The sequence below is a fragment of the Dermacentor variabilis genome, chromosome 9 (assembly GCF_050947875.1).
Source record: "Dermacentor variabilis isolate Ectoservices chromosome 9, ASM5094787v1, whole genome shotgun sequence".
Lineage (NCBI taxonomy): Eukaryota > Metazoa > Arthropoda > Arachnida > Ixodida > Ixodidae > Dermacentor > Dermacentor variabilis.
In genome coordinates, this window is record NC_134576.1 from 82,912,645 (window position 1) to 82,928,345 (window position 15,701).

Consider the following 15,701-nt stretch of genomic DNA (forward strand, 5'->3'; position numbering starts at 1 on the left):
AGTCGCACTAACGACAGAGTCGTGGGTGTAAAGCCTGTTTTCAGTCGCTAAGAAGATATAAATGTCAAGTTTATGAGCTCCTCGGGGTTATCTTTTACGCGTCCTGCCGGCGCAAGCAACACACTCCCGTGTTATCACTCTCGGCAATCGCTCGTCGCGTTTTCGACAAGCGTGAGAACCGAAATAAGGTGTATAATAATAATAATAATAATAATAATAATAATAATAATAATAATAATAATAATAATAATAATAATAATAATAATAATAATAATACCTTTATGTTGTTGCGTTATGTTGTTTCTGGGCCATAAAAAGCGTCACAAACATGTCCCACTAAAATTCAATACAAGCAAATCTACGCCACTACGCTGAGCGCCCCAAGTACCCCAAGTACCCCAAGAAGTAGCGAAATTAGTTACAATATTATCTGGGGTCAGAGAAAGCGCCAGAATTTGTCCCGGTAAGATTCAGTACACGCGAAACTGCGTCACACGGCCGAGGTACTTTTCGTCACAAAGCCAGGTGCAGCGAGCGTGCCCAAAAACTACCGAAATAAGTTAGAATAATGCTTGGGCTCATAGAAAGCATCGCAAACATCTCCCAGTACGAGTAATTACCTTAAATTAACTATGCTTGGATGGCGAAGCTGTTTTTCGATAACTGCGTCCATAATAGGTTCAGTTTTGTGAGCTAAGTCTAAGTGTGCCTGAAGTGCGTCGCAGACAGTGAAATAAAATTGCTCACCTTGCTGTAGTCCAGTAGTGCAGCGGTGTCGTGTCGAAAAGCAGACGAAACACAAGGGAACGCCAGGAGCCCCAAAAACGGCCTACATCCAAAACAGGTGAGTCGCCGAGCACGCGAGCTTCACATGCGCGGCCTGCCTCACTCGTTTCTGTGGCATGTCTGGCGCATGACGTATGCACGCGCGTCTGGCGTCTGGCGTGCCGCTAGCTTGTTGCTGGGCAACGCAAGACAAATAAGTCGCAAAGTATAAGTTCATTTACACGCAAAACTTCTTTAGTTTTAGTGGGAAAGAATAAAATATAAAACGTTGTCTGTAAGTTCATTTCACATTCTTTTTTTTTTTTTGATGCTCGCGTCAACTATAACGGATGGAGTTAAAACTAGGCGGGACATGTTTCCTGTTGTCAGTTTTTTCCGAGTGTACCCTCTTGTTGAATTTCTCTCTCTATGGCCGAGACGCCACGTGAACCTCACTCTGGATCTGAGAAGCCTGTCTTATCCGCGCGTTCTGTGCCCCTGCAAGTTCTCGCCTGCGTTCTGACTGCGCCTCGGTAAGTCAAAATCAAAACACGCCAAGCGTCTCAGCGTGCTCGCTTCCACGCGAGGAGTTCGTGAACCCGAAGGACCGTTCAGCGGTGTTCAAAATGACATTATTATGCGAAGCATATTAACGTAGGTTTCGGGCCTTCGCGCGACGCCCGGCGGTGGCCACCATTGACCCTGAAGTGGGGTCACGTGACATGACGTCACGTGATGACGTCACACAGGCTGCAGATGGGGCCTCATATCGCGCCGTCGGTCGCCTCCCGGCAGTGGCCACCATTGACCTTCAAGTGACCTTCAAGTAGGTCACGTGACATGGCGTCACGTGATGACGTCACACCGGCTGCAGATGGGGCCTCATATTGCGCCGTCGGTCGCCTCCCGGCGGTGGCCACCATTGACCCTGAAGTGAGATCACATGATGTGACGTCACGTGATGACGTCACACCGGCTGCAGATGGGGCCTCATATCGCGCCGTCGGACGTCGCCAGGCGGAGGCCATAACGCTTCGGTTCGCGCCGTCGCGCGCTACGCGGCGGCGGCACCACAATCGCTGCATCACGTGATATGTGATGTCACGCCAGGGATGAAGCGGCGCGCGCCCGCCGTCGCGTCAGTCTCTGTGCCCGCAACCGCGCCAGCGTCTTTGCGCCGGGCGTGTATGCGGTCAAGATGCCTCCAAACGCTAAGGATACGCTAAGGTTAAGCCCAGTGATAAGCCTCTAATTTTTTGCTATTGCATTCACAACGCATAAGAATAAGAAGTGTTTAGGTGTCCTCGGATTGTTGTAAACGCTATGGCGCCCTCTGGAGGCGAGCATTAATAAGGTTTCTTAAGTTGTGTGCAAGACTTCGCAACCTTCTAGTTTCACTGTTCTTCACCCCACTTATACACTTAATTACTCTTCACACAGGTATTTATACATGAGGCTCACAACCACAATATTCAGGTGGCTCATATCGCAATTCTTAGGATTTTCCCACCACACCCAATGGCTCGGCCTTCGGGGACGCACGAAACGGGGAGTAGGATTTACGGCTCGTTGTTGTCGTTAATGTCTGTTTTTTTTTAAAGACCTCTCCCGTGCCAGAGGCAGGCAGACGCGACAGTAACCTGATAAGTATATCTCCGTGCGTACGCGACTGGCAGTTTCCTGGTAAGCGATGAAAACTTTTTTTAGACACGTTTTAAATGTTGCTCAAATTCAGCGAAAATATCTCGTGTACATAGCCGCGTTCATACCTGCATGCGTAATGACACGTGTACTTTACCGAGTGGCCGCGTTTCATCGTCTAACCATAGGTCTAACGGATAGACGCCGAGGTTGAGCCGAGCAGAGCGGTTGGCTCTCGTAGAACTCCGCGATTTCCTATCTTTTGACCAGTTTTTCCTATGATGTGCTCAATTTCGTGTAGAATACATGATTCGGGAACATCCACAGACTGTGCACTGTGCAGTGTTAGCGGTGAGCCCTTCGTCTTTTCGTAAATACGGGCCAGGACGTGCCCGCCACACGTGTGCGGATTGCTAACACTTACGCCGACTACGGTGGAGGCGTCGGCTGCTGCGCGGGAGACGCCGTGCGCGCTGCCGCAACAGGTGACGACGGCATCTGCGGCCGGAGCTGCGACGCCCACGGGGGCGACGAACGCTTCGACGAGCATGCCTAAACCAAACTATATTGAAGCTTCAAGCTCGCACGAACCACTAAAAGTACGAGCGACGCTCTCAGGCCTGGACCGGGAACAAATGAACACCCAGACACCGACGAAAGGTATGGTATCATCCTACAAGACACCGATATGCCCGTCACACGCGTCGGGCAGGAGGAGCACAAAGGAGGAGAGTGGCAAACGGTGTTAACTGTTCGCCCGAAGAAGGCTTTCGCAAGAGTTGGAAGAAAAAACATGGCAGCAGGGCTGCCTACGACTCGTCAAGTCATTATGGCCACACAAAGGAAGGTGAGAGGGGAACACTTCCTGTTACGACTAAAGCCAGGATCAAACATCTTTATCATATCTACCCCTAAACAAGAAGTAGAAGATATAGTCAGGAAGATAACGACACTCGTTATCAACGGCAAACAACACGCACTAAACGCTTACGTGACGGCCGGAGACGACACAAAGAAAGGTGTAGTGCACGGATTGGCAGCGCAAACGAGTCCGGAAGCATTCCAATCCAACCTGCGCATCAGAGCGCAAGGAGTGGAGATACTACGAGCACGCACGCTTGCGGAAACAAAGACTACGGTCGTTACATTCTATGGCCCCATGCCACCACGCTTTGTCTACTTCGTGGGAGGAGAAATGCCCTGTTACCCGTTCAAGAACACCATACAATTCTGCAACGCCTGCATACAAAGAGGCCACAGGACGGACGCGTGCCCTCAACCTCATATCTCGGTATGCAGCAAATGCGGCACTTATGAGCCAGAGTTGGAGCACGAATGTAAACCCACCTCCTCCACTTGTGGAGAGGAGCATCCTGCCGGATCGAAGGACTGCAAGAAACGGTGGAAACAGTCAAGGCAGAACAACAAAACGCCTAGGAAGTCTTCATCCTGACTAGCCAAGACTCCGATCAAGGAGTTTGTACCAAGGCCACGGTGGTACGACACGGCTGAAACGGACGGCGGCGGATGGCCACCATTAAAGCGCCAAGAAGACCTACAAATGGTGTCTCCACGACGACAGCGATCCCGATCAAGAGAGCGACGAAGGTGACATAAGGACTCTTACTCTTCAGACCACTCCACTTTCAACTGCCAGCCCATTCTTACGGGATCCAGGCAAAGATCTCCCACTCCAACAAGGAAGAAGGAACACACCGACAAGGTGAGCGGGGTGGGGATGGTTCATACGACTCCCATAACATCGAACCCGGAATACCAACAGATTGTATAAGAAAATAGGCAACTGAAACGAAGCTTAGAAGAACTTAGGATGGAGATCGCCACACTTAAAAGCAAACTCACAGCCAAGGCGGAACAAGCAAAACCCATAGATGCGGCACAACAAGAACACACGGAAGCGACATCCTATACGGACAAAACATTACAACTCCTTGTGCAACAGTTGCAAAGCATCCAAAGCTTCCAAAAACAACTATACGCTGATTTACAGGAACCTAAAGGATACGTAGATGAAACGCTAGCCCGACAAAGGCCACTGCGTAAAAGAAGGAATAGCAACCCCAGCGCACCGTCGGCTAGAAAAGCTAAGAATGGCATAATCTCGGACTCGACAGACGTCGAAAGCGTGATAAACAATGGCCAGTAAAACGCCCAGAACCGCAGACACGCTGAGATAATTGCACTAGAACTGCCGCTCTTCTTTGGAAAGAGCGGCAGCGCTACAGACATACATGAATTCGGCCATCAGCAAACCTGATATTATATGCCTCCAAGAAGTAGGAAAGGGATCGCTGCACAGTTACGAATCAACTGTACCCGCTGGTTGCTACATTAGCGCATAAAGGAATAGCGATGAGCTCACACTATGTCGCTCAATGCGCAACCGAGCACCAAATCATTGAACTACAGACATCGAAGACAGGGAGAGCAAAGACTTATTTGCAGCATATACAACCCTCCCAAGGAACGTCGAAGGGACTTTGCGGCAAATATTGAATACGCATTAGGTGACCTGGGAGGAAAAGGCAAATTCGTACTCCTAGGCGACATAAACGCTCCCCACACCAATTGGGGATACCGACGATATACCCTCAAAGGGCCTTGTAGAAATTAGACAGGTATGATCTAGAACTAGTAAATCTCCCACTAACACCCACTAGATTAGGAAATAGCGTGTGTGGGGACACCTAACCCGAACTAACCTTCACACTAATGGTAGCGGATGGACAATACAGGAATTTAGACGAAAATCTGGAAAGTGACCACTATGTTATTACGATGAGCAAAACGAGAACAAGGTGAAAGCAGGAACCAACATTTCGACAAGTGGACTTGTCTTCTTCATGGCGACGTATGCTTTCCTCGCCACAGTATATATAGGTGGGTTCTTCTAAAGGAGAGAGGGTGTAAGGCGAGTGGGTGCGGCAACGAGGGAAGGTGTGTTAGCGTGTCGGATTGAGAATAAGGGAATACTGAGCACAGTCAAGGCCAGGGACTCCCCCCCCCTCACTCCATTTGTCAACCACGTGTCAACGCACGTGTATTAGCCGGCGTGTGAACTGCGTCTGACACGCCGGTTGAAAAAAAAGGAGGAAAGGAAAGGAAGAAAAAAAAGGAAACGCCAAGAAACCAAACTAAGTGTTGTTGCATATAGCTTAAAATTTAGCATAGCGAATAGAATCTAAAGCTCCCTTTGAAACGTTTATGGCTATTGGTTGCAAAGTCTTGAACTTATGGATACGGTATGATTCTCTGCATTTTCTTTCTCGTTCAGAACGGGAATTTGGCTGTAAGATGTAGACTTTAAGTTTATCAGAGTTATGTCCTGCTTGGTTGAAATGCTTGGCGACGGCTTTGGGAAGCTTTTTAGCTGTGTCCGCGCGATGTCCGTTTAATGTGACGTTCATTGATTGTCCTGTTTCCCCGATATAACATTTAAGCATATAAATAACATCCGAACTTGTACAAGTGAAGCTGGATTTGACTTCATGTGTATGACTATTTGCGGTGCTTTTAATTTTAATGTCACTTTGAAGATGCCTGCAGGTTTTGCACCTGGGGTGACAACATGCTTTTATTACGGGGGAATGCTGTTGGCTGAGTTTTGCGTGCCCTAACATGTCTTTAAAGTTCCAGTTTCGGCGATAGGTAACCCTATTCAATGATCACACCCCTGCTTAAACTTCAACCAAAGCAGTCCAGAATTACAAACTGGACGGTGTACAGAAAATATCCAATGTCCATAACACCTCCCAACACAGCTGAGGACTGGGCAAAGGAACTCAAAGTCGCACACGAAGCCACAACAGAAAACATATCCATTAACGTGAAAAGACCTGCAGTCGACCCACACCTTCTGCACCTGTGGGAGGGATGGCGCAGCTTAACCAAGCCTTGGAAAAATCAAAGACTGCACAGATAATTTAGGTCAACAATAGCAATGTTATCGGAACAAGCAAATGAGTGTACCAGACAGCTGCAAGCGAAAAATTGGCTCCAATACTGCGATTCACTGAGAGGGACGTTATCCACCGCTAAGACATGGGCTATCTTACGTAGCATGATAGACCCGGACTCTACAAAGACGGCAACAGCGAGAACGATACGCACCCTAGTAGGTGAATACAAAGGTGACACCGATAAACTGATCCAAGTGCTCAGGGTCAAATACATCAAAACAGGGGGCGATAGCTTCGAATCTCTCGGCTACAAAGGGCCGACAAACAAACCTCTAGATGAGCCCGTTACTGTTGCAAAACTATACGCAGCGGTACAGGACATCACACGAAACACAGCACCCGGAGGGGACGGCATCCCCAACGCAGCTGCGCAACCTCAGCAATGAGCAACTCGGACGACTAGTCGACTACTTCAACAAGGGCTTCTGGGAAACTGGCACTATTCCACAGCAAGGAAAGGAAGCCACCATAGTCCTAATCGCTAAACCGGGAAAACAGGAAACTACTCAGAAATTGAGACCAATCTCACTTACGTCATGTCTCGGGAAAAAGTGAAAAAGTTTGAAAAAGTGATACTCACCAGGTTAGCCGATTATTTCGAAAGTCACAAGCTCCTGTCGGTGTACATGTACGGTTTCCGCAAACATCTTTCAACACAGGATGTTTTCCTTAGGCTGAGAGACGAAGTAATAAACAACGTGGTAACTGGAGAAGAAATCATAATGGTGGCGTTGGACCTAAAAGCGGCATTACACACCACGTCCCATAAGCTCATCATGGAGGAACTAGAAGAAATGGGATGCGGAAAGATAATTTTTGACTACGTCAAACCCTGCTTAACTGGTAGGACTGCCACGATAGGTTTAGAAGATATACGATCACCCAAGCTCAACCTCCCCAACAAAGGAACTCCACAGGGATCTACACTCTCACCCTTATTGTTTAACATTGGCATGAACAATTTGACAAGAAGGCTGCATCCAATCCAAGATCTCAAATTCGTGCTCTATGGGGATGATATTACCTAATGCATGCACAAAGGATTGTTAGGCCACAAAGAAAGCACCCTACACGAAGCCATCAACACCGTCCAAAACTTCGTGGCAGAACACGGCATGGCCTGGGCACCAGAAAAGTCCGAATGAATCAGAGTCCATGGATGAAACTACCGTAACAGGCCAAACCTACACCTCCAGCTAGAGAACCGCATGCTTCCAGAAAAGACCAAGGTTCGTGTCTTGGGCCTCTGGATACAAAGCAACAGGCGAGCGGAACAAACTATCGCGACCCTGAAAGCGACAACTAAGCAAATAGGAAAACTAGTAGGAATAATTACAACGAAAGGGAGAGGCCTATACGAAAGTAAAAGAATACGACTCGTTCAAGCTATTGTCAAAAACCGGATAACTTATGCTCTACCCTATCAAAACTTAAATCGCACAGAAATCAAGATGGTGGGCCAGATCATACGGTACGCGTGCAAGGTGGCCCTAGGATTACCAATGAACACCGTAAATGAAAACCTACATCACACAGGAGTTTACAAAACCTTTGAAGAGCTCAAGGCAGTGGTTATAATAAATCGGACAGAGCGCCTGTGTCTCACACAAGCCGGACAACAACTGCTGACTGAATTAAGATGTTCCGTGAAACCACCATATTGCATTGGCCAAATCCACCAGCTATCTGGCCACATCAGGAAGTAAATGCAAGCCACACCGATACCAAAGAACATGAATGCCGAATACCACAAAGGCCGAAAACAAGCCCGAGCCAAGTAACATATCAAAAGCTTTGGGAATAATCAAGAATTGCAGTACACGGATGCCGCTCGGACTACTAGAGGACACTTCATAGTAGCAGTTCGCAACAAGCAGCGGAAAAGAGCCGAAATAACGGCCTCAATAAACACAACATGCACAGCCACTGCCGAAGCCTGAGCAATCACGATGGCAATCAAACACAGCGACAGCGCCGGGCACTCGGCACTGGTTATCTCCGACTCTCAAACAGCGTGTAGAATGTACATGCAAGGCAGATTGCCATGAATAGCGCTGAGAACCTTAGGCGACGCACTCCAAGAAGAACATGCATTCATATGGTGTCCAGGACACGAGGGCATCCCAGGCAATGAGAGGGCCCAATCCCTAGCTTGAGAACTCACAAACCGAGCGGGGAACCACAGCCCCTTCCAAGATAGTCCACTCACACCCAGAGACACCCTCGAACACCAACGTCGCACGAGAGAGCGGCTTGCTCCCCGCATCGGCAACTGAGGGTACAAGCCCGCGCATACAGAAGAATACAGACACATATCTATCCCCACTTGGAAAGAGCTCACCATATGAATCCCACACTACATGCCGGCGCTTGTGCATGGTGTGGTGCGTGGCCGTCGCTGCCACATGTGGTGTGGGAACGTACAAAAACACCACTAGAAGCGAACTCGCCTGATATGCTTACCTACAATAGGGAGCCGTGGGTGATCCTCCTCGCTCGGCCGGGGCTGGGGGCCGAAAGGGTCCTCTTGGACCAGGCGGAGAGAGTAGCCAGGATCACTGGCGCCGGCGAATAGGGACCCACCCAACCGCTTCCCGCCCAGCCTACCCTTTTCCTTATTACCCTCTTCCCTCTCAGTAATTAATAAAGCTTTTTCCTCCTCCTCCTCATCGCCTAACAAATGCTATCGCTCAGTGTAGGATGCGTCTACATGTGTCGGAATTTCCTGGAATGTTATCGATGATTTTATTGGTTTTCTGCTGTCGCCGAACCTTGTGTAACCTGATTGCATGTATGCGTTACACGAATGGTGTAGAATTACCTGGAAGACACGCTGGCACTAACGATAACTCCATAGGGAAAGAAATTCAACAAGAGGGGACACTCGGCAAAAACTGGCAACAGGAAACTCGTTACACCTAGTTTCAACTCCATCCGTTAGTTGACGCGAACATAAAAAAAAAAGAATGTAAAATGAACTTATATTTTGCGACCTATTCTTCTTGTGTTGCCTAGCAACAAGCTAGCGGCACGTCAGACGCGCGTGCATGCGTCATGCGCCAGACATGCCACAGGAGCGAGCGAGGCCGGCCGCACGTGTGAAGCTCGCGTGCTCGGCGACCCGTATTTTTTGGATATAGCCCATTTTTTGGGTCCTCACGTTCCCTTGTGTGCGGTCATCGCTGCACTACTGGACTACAGCAAGGTGAGGAATCTTGTTTCACGGTCTATGACGCCCTTGAAGCACAGTTAGGCTTACCGCACAAAACTAAACCTATATAGGGACTCAGTTATGGCAAAACAGCTTCGCCGTCCAAGCGTAGCTAATTTGAGGTAATTACTCGTACTGGGAAACGTTTGCGGCGTTTTATATGAGCCCGAGCAATATTGTAACTTATTTCGGTAGTTTTGGGGAAGGCTCGCCGCAACCTGGCTTTGTGACGATAAGCACCTCGGCCGTGTGACGCGGTTTCGCGTGTACTGAATCTTACCGGGAGAAGCCATGGCGCTTTCTCTGATCCCAGACTTTATTGTAACTAATGTCGCTACTTTTTGGGGTGCTTTTAAAGTGGCGGAGTTAGCGAAATGCAGCTCGGATGTGTGCCGCAGTTAGTTTCGCGTGTACTGAGTCTTACTGGAAGAAGTTTGCGACAAGTTCTCTGACCTGAAAAATTATTGTCATTCATTTCGTAACATTTTGCGATACTTTTGAGGCATGCTTGACGCGTGTGGGGTTGTGAAGCTTTTAGCAAAAAAGCAAGCCGGCCATGGTGAGTCAGTTTGGCGTGTACTGAAATTTAGTGGGACAAGTTTCGGACGCTTTTTACGGTTCTGAAATAACATATTCCTTATTTCGCTACTCCCGCTTGCACAAAACGCGACGCGCCATTGCCAAGAGTGATGACACGGGAGTGTGTTGCTTGTGCAGGCAGGACGAGTAAAAGATAACGCCGATGACCCGAAGAATTTGAGATTTCTCTCTTCAGAACGACTGAAAACAGGCCTTGCACCCGCGAATTTTTCTTGAGTGCGACTAGAAGGCATTCTGCGAACGTGTAACGTGGTCTGGCTGAGAGCCTGTGTTGTAGCCACCTCTGTGCATTTGGCGTACCTTCGCGTCGACTGAGGCCGAGTTGTTTTGGAAACGCGCGGTCACCGGTGTATTTGTGCTCTTAAAGTGAAGGAAGTAATGCCCAGGGAGGCAGGGATGCTCGAAAATCGGATGTTTTCTTCATATGTCATGGCATTATTTGGGAGGAGTCTATTTGCTATGAAATGCATGTAAAAGTGAATTTATCTGTAATGCCGCTCATTCACCACTTACGCACGTTTAGCCTCTGCACGCAATATTCCTGTTAGGTCATTATACCCAAATGATACATGCTTGTAATTCACTTCTTTTTAGCTTATGGCATCGAGTGGAGCTTCGTACGGCATTGACTGGTGCTTACCTATTGCCACAACTTAGGATGAATGCACAAGAAGCCCGGAACCAGAATTAATATAGAGCAAAATAAACATTTTATAATTTCACAACACGTCTTGCCTTTTCTTGAAATTGCACGTGACAAAGATTCGGCAGAGGCTTGTAAAGCTCGTCCGCACTCATTTTTACTAATTAATAAAACGATTCTGCGGCAAGGCCGAGCGTGGTTCAGCAGTAGAAGAGAAAAATAATAAACGCTGCGCCGATCAGCGAAGCCGGCGTGGTGTGTACCAGCTGGCGTTCAAAACGCGCGCGCCGTAAACCGAAACCTGAAGGTGTTAATACCATCTGCTTCGTGCGCAACACTCAATTTGGCCGCTGGGCTCTATGGGAGTGTCCGTTCTTGTTGAATCTGTTTCTCTATGATTACACTGGAAAGTTCGATTTCTCATGTGTAAAAACCGGCACGCTTGACCTGCTCATCAGATTTCGACGATCACTGACAGTGTTCGCCGCTATCGTTTTACATTAAGTGTAGCCTGTTTTTGGTGGGCACAGGTTCGGCCAATAAAAGTTTCGTCATTCACAGTATTGCTGCTGTGTTCCTTACCGTTACTATTACGTAGCATCTAGTGGAGGTGGTTTGTTTTCATCTACCGGAGGCTCCACAAAGTCGTTACCCAAGCGCGAAATCGAAAGACAAGATCATGGTCGCCAAGAACCAGAGAGGTAGCCGCCGGTGGCAAGGACTGACCCCGTTACAAGGGCATTTGCCTTATACAACGAGGAAGATCGTCGCTAAGTGAACTCCAATGGCAGCCCCAGCGTCGCCCATCCTGATGGAATAGCCCAGGGAACCACCACCCTTCCATGGATCATACCTGGCTTGAGACTAACGAAAGAACCGCCACATTCAACAGCTGGGACTCCGACAACGAACCGCGCCATGTATACTTCACCTTAGGAGACGCAGGCAGAACGTGGTTTGAGAACCGAGAATTGCCTCCGACAATATGGGACCTGTTTCAGACCTTTACGACTGTCATGCGCAAGAAAAATGCCGAAGCTCTGCTAGAAGCCTGAGTGCAACTTGCCAACGGGAGCACTGCGATCTTCACGGAGGAGATGACTCGCCTTTTCAGACCGCCGACCCGACATGCCAGAAGGGAAAAAAGTTTGCTTCTTGATCAGCGGTGTCAAGCAAAGGCTCCTCACCTGGTTGGTGCGCAACCAGCCCAGGTCAGTTGTTGAATTTGCTTTCGAGGCTACAACCATCGAGAAAACAATCCAAATTAGGAACAAGCAGTTCAACCCACGCACTCTTCTTGTGAACTACGCCGATGTTCATCCAGTGGGCGCCGACGACTTGCACGAGAGCATCAGAGTGGTGGTGGAAGAGCAACTATAGAAGCTCTGCTCAAGGTCGCAGCCTCAATAGGCCTCAATCGCCGACATCGTCAAAAAAGAAGTTCAGCGATCACTTGGGCTTACTTAGGTGCAACCGCCATCGCCACAGCCCCAGCCAGAAGCGATGACATACGCCACCGTCGCCCGCCGCCAGATTCCGCCTCGTGCCCGCGACCATGACTCCGCGATTCTGTCGCCAGACGCTGCCACCTCGCCCACCTGCCGACCAACGAAACGCCCCAAAACCGCCCGCTTTGCTACAATTGCGGGGAAGCCGGCCATGTGTACCGCCGATTCCCATACCGCGACTTGCGACTGCGACGGGGGTTCGCCATCAACGCGTCGCTCCACCGCTTGGGGAGCGCACACACAACATCGCCGACTACATCATCGGCAGTCAGCGGTTCTCGACTACCATTCTGTTCGCCCTCAACCGCAACGCCAACCATAGACTGGCCCAGCCCGGGGCCTGTCTGCGAGTCCATATCCGGACTCCATGGAGCCGATGGAGGTGTGGTTGCTGTTCGTCGAGCTGACGAAGATCCTGCGCCCCTAACGAAGACGCCTAAAAGTCCGTCTCGACAATACATCAGCGAGAGGCCGCCACCCGGACGAAGCCTAGAAGCAAATATTAGGTCAAAAAAAGAATAACTGATGAGCCGATATTCCAGCCACAAGTTAACACCACGTCGTCGTGATCCGACGCCAAGACTCAACTGTGACGTATTACAAAGAACCACCGACCTCGATGTACTTCTCAATGGCTACGCAATCACTTCCTTAGAGGATACAAGAGCCCACTACTCCGTGATGAGTGGACCACTTGCTGCCCAGTTAAAGGAAGTTAAGACTCCATGCGACAGCCCTCAAATCCGGACATCTGGAGAACACATCATAACACTGGCCGGAATCAGCACGGTCAAAATTACCGTTCATGACCACACCTACCCTGCCACTTTCGTAATCCTCCAACAGTGTTCACGAGACGAAATTCTCGGCATGGACTTCCTGAACCAACACGGCGCAGTCATCGACCTGAATTCGAAGTCGATAACGCTATCCGAAAATCAAGAATACCGCCGGGGAGCTCTCGTGGTCATCATGCCTTGAGTGAGCTCGAAACTACAGTCGGCATCCCGCCCCGCTCTAGCATTGTCATTTCCTTCGGCACCGAAACAATTGCAGACGTAGAAGGCCTCATCGAGGGCGACCAGCATTTACTGCTCGACCATGAAATTTGCGTCGCAAGAGGGATCACTCGACTGCACGGAGGAAAAACGAAGGTGTGGCTGACAAACTTCAGCAAGGAGTTCAAGCGCATCAACAAAGGCGTGACGATCGCATACATGGAGGAAATTCTGGAAACCAGCACCGCGTTTGTCCTCTTGGATTCTGCCGCATCTACCTCGACGACCATAGTTCCCGAAAAAAACTTCAACATAAATCCACATTTCCCCATCAGTAAGCAGGAAAAGCTCAGATGTATTCTCCGACGCCACAAAGACTCCTTTTCGAGGTCATCGAGGATTCGAAAAACGCCATCTGCAAAATATCGCATAATAACCGAAGAGTGTGCTTCACCACTCCGCCAGAGCCCATGCCGAGTTGCATCACGAGAACGTGCTGCTATAAAGCAACAAGTCGACGAGATGCTGCGGGACGACATCATCCAGTCATCGAAAAGCCCGTAGGCATCTCCTGTAGTCTTCGTAAAGAAAAAGGACGGAACCCTACGTTTCTGCATCGATTGTTGTCGATTAAACAATATTACGAAGAAAAAAGTATACCTCCTTTCACGGATAGACGACGCATTTGATCAGCACTGCAACGCCAAATACTTCTCATCAATGGCTCTCAAGACTGGCTACAGGCAAAGAGAAGAGGACGAGCGGGATCGCGAATAGACTGCCTTCGTCAATGTCCCTGTTAGTTGAAGGTCATGCCATTCAGACTGTGCTCGGCGCCTGCAGCGTTTCAGTGCGTGATGGACATGGTGTTTGCAGGGTTGAAGAGTGGCAGACCAGCCTTGTGTCCTTGGATGATGCCGTTTTTTCTGCAAGTTTTGACGAGCACTTGAAGTGCGTTAAACAGTGCTAAAGACAATCAAGTCTTCCGGACTCACTTTGAAACCGGAAAAGTGTCGCGTTGTGTACGAAGAGCTGCTATTCCTGAGACGCGTCATCAGCAAGCCTGAGTACACCCCGAATGCAGAAGACATCTGCCATCGCAAAGTTCCAGCAGCCCGTTGGTAAAAAGGCAGTACGTAGTTTTCTTGGCATGTGTGCCTACAACAGACGCTTTGTCAAGGACTTTTCGTGCATCGCTGCACCGCTGCCACATCTAGCCCAATGCGATGTCTAGTTCAAGTGGGAAACGCCACACGTTGGCGTATGTCAAGAACTCAAACGACGCATGCATTTGCCACTGTTACTTGCGAAATTCGATGAAGACGCTGATACGGAAATCCACACTGACGCCATTAGCCTAGGCCTCGGCGCCGTCCTTGTCGAGAGAAAAGATGGCCCTGAACATGCGACAGCTTACGCTAGCCGGTTGTTGCCAAAAGCGGAAGGCAAATCTTCTACAACCCAAAGGGAATGCCTTGCCACCATAAGGGCTACAGCAAAATTTCCCTTTTAACTATATGGCAGACCGTTCAAAGCCGTAAGCGACAATCAGGTTTTGTGTTGGCTAGCGACCTTAAAGAACCCTTGAGGACGCCTGACACCGTGGAGCTACAGAATGCAAGAATATGAGATCACTGTAATTTACAAGTGAGGACAAAAACCCTCTCATGCCGACTGCCTGCCTCGCACTCCCGTGGACCCTCCGCCCAAGAATGATAAGACGATGACGCCTTTTTAGCAACAATAAGCACAGACGACTTTTCCCAGCAGCCGCGAGAAGACCCCGAGCTAAGAAGCCTTGCTGAGTACATGGAAGGAAAGACCAACTTTGTCCCGAGGACATTTAGGCGCGGATTCTCTTCTGTCTTCTTGCGAAATGACATCCTGGCGATGAACTTTTTCCCAGCCTGTCCAAGCTACTTGATCGTTTTGCCTGTAGCACTCCGGTCAATAGTCCTGCACGCCCTGCACTACGATCAGAAAGCTACGCATCTCGTGTTTTTCCGTACACTCCCAAGAATACAAGAGAAGTATTACTGGCCACGCCTGACCTCCGAAGTCGCCCGTTATGGCAAGTCTTGCCGTGGCTGCCAACGACGCAAGACACCGCCAATGAGGCCAGCGGGATTACTACAGCCGATCAAGCCACCTTGCCGACCGTATCAGCAGATCGTGATGGATTTGTTGGGACCTTTTCCAATGTCAACGTCAGACAAGCCACAGGAGGACAACTGCCTGCCACCCGCAGACGAATGGTCCTACGAAGCGGTTGAACAATACTCTCGCCGACATGCTAGCAATGTACGTCGACGTCGAACACAAGACGTGGGATGCTGACCTGCCGTAAGTTGCCTT

General features: G+C 49.3%; 1 long non-coding RNA gene across 1 annotated transcript in view; it reads left to right on the top strand.

Annotated features, from left to right (window-relative positions):
* The first annotated feature begins 1,221 nt into the window (after positions 1-1,221).
* LOC142558076 (uncharacterized) overlaps positions 1,222-15,701 on the top strand; it is a 55,069-nt gene continuing 40,589 nt past the window's right edge. Inside the window, exon 1 of the long non-coding RNA XR_012822947.1 lies at positions 1,222-1,298. This is a non-coding gene — a long non-coding RNA (uncharacterized LOC142558076). The remainder of the gene's footprint in view (positions 1,299-15,701) is intronic.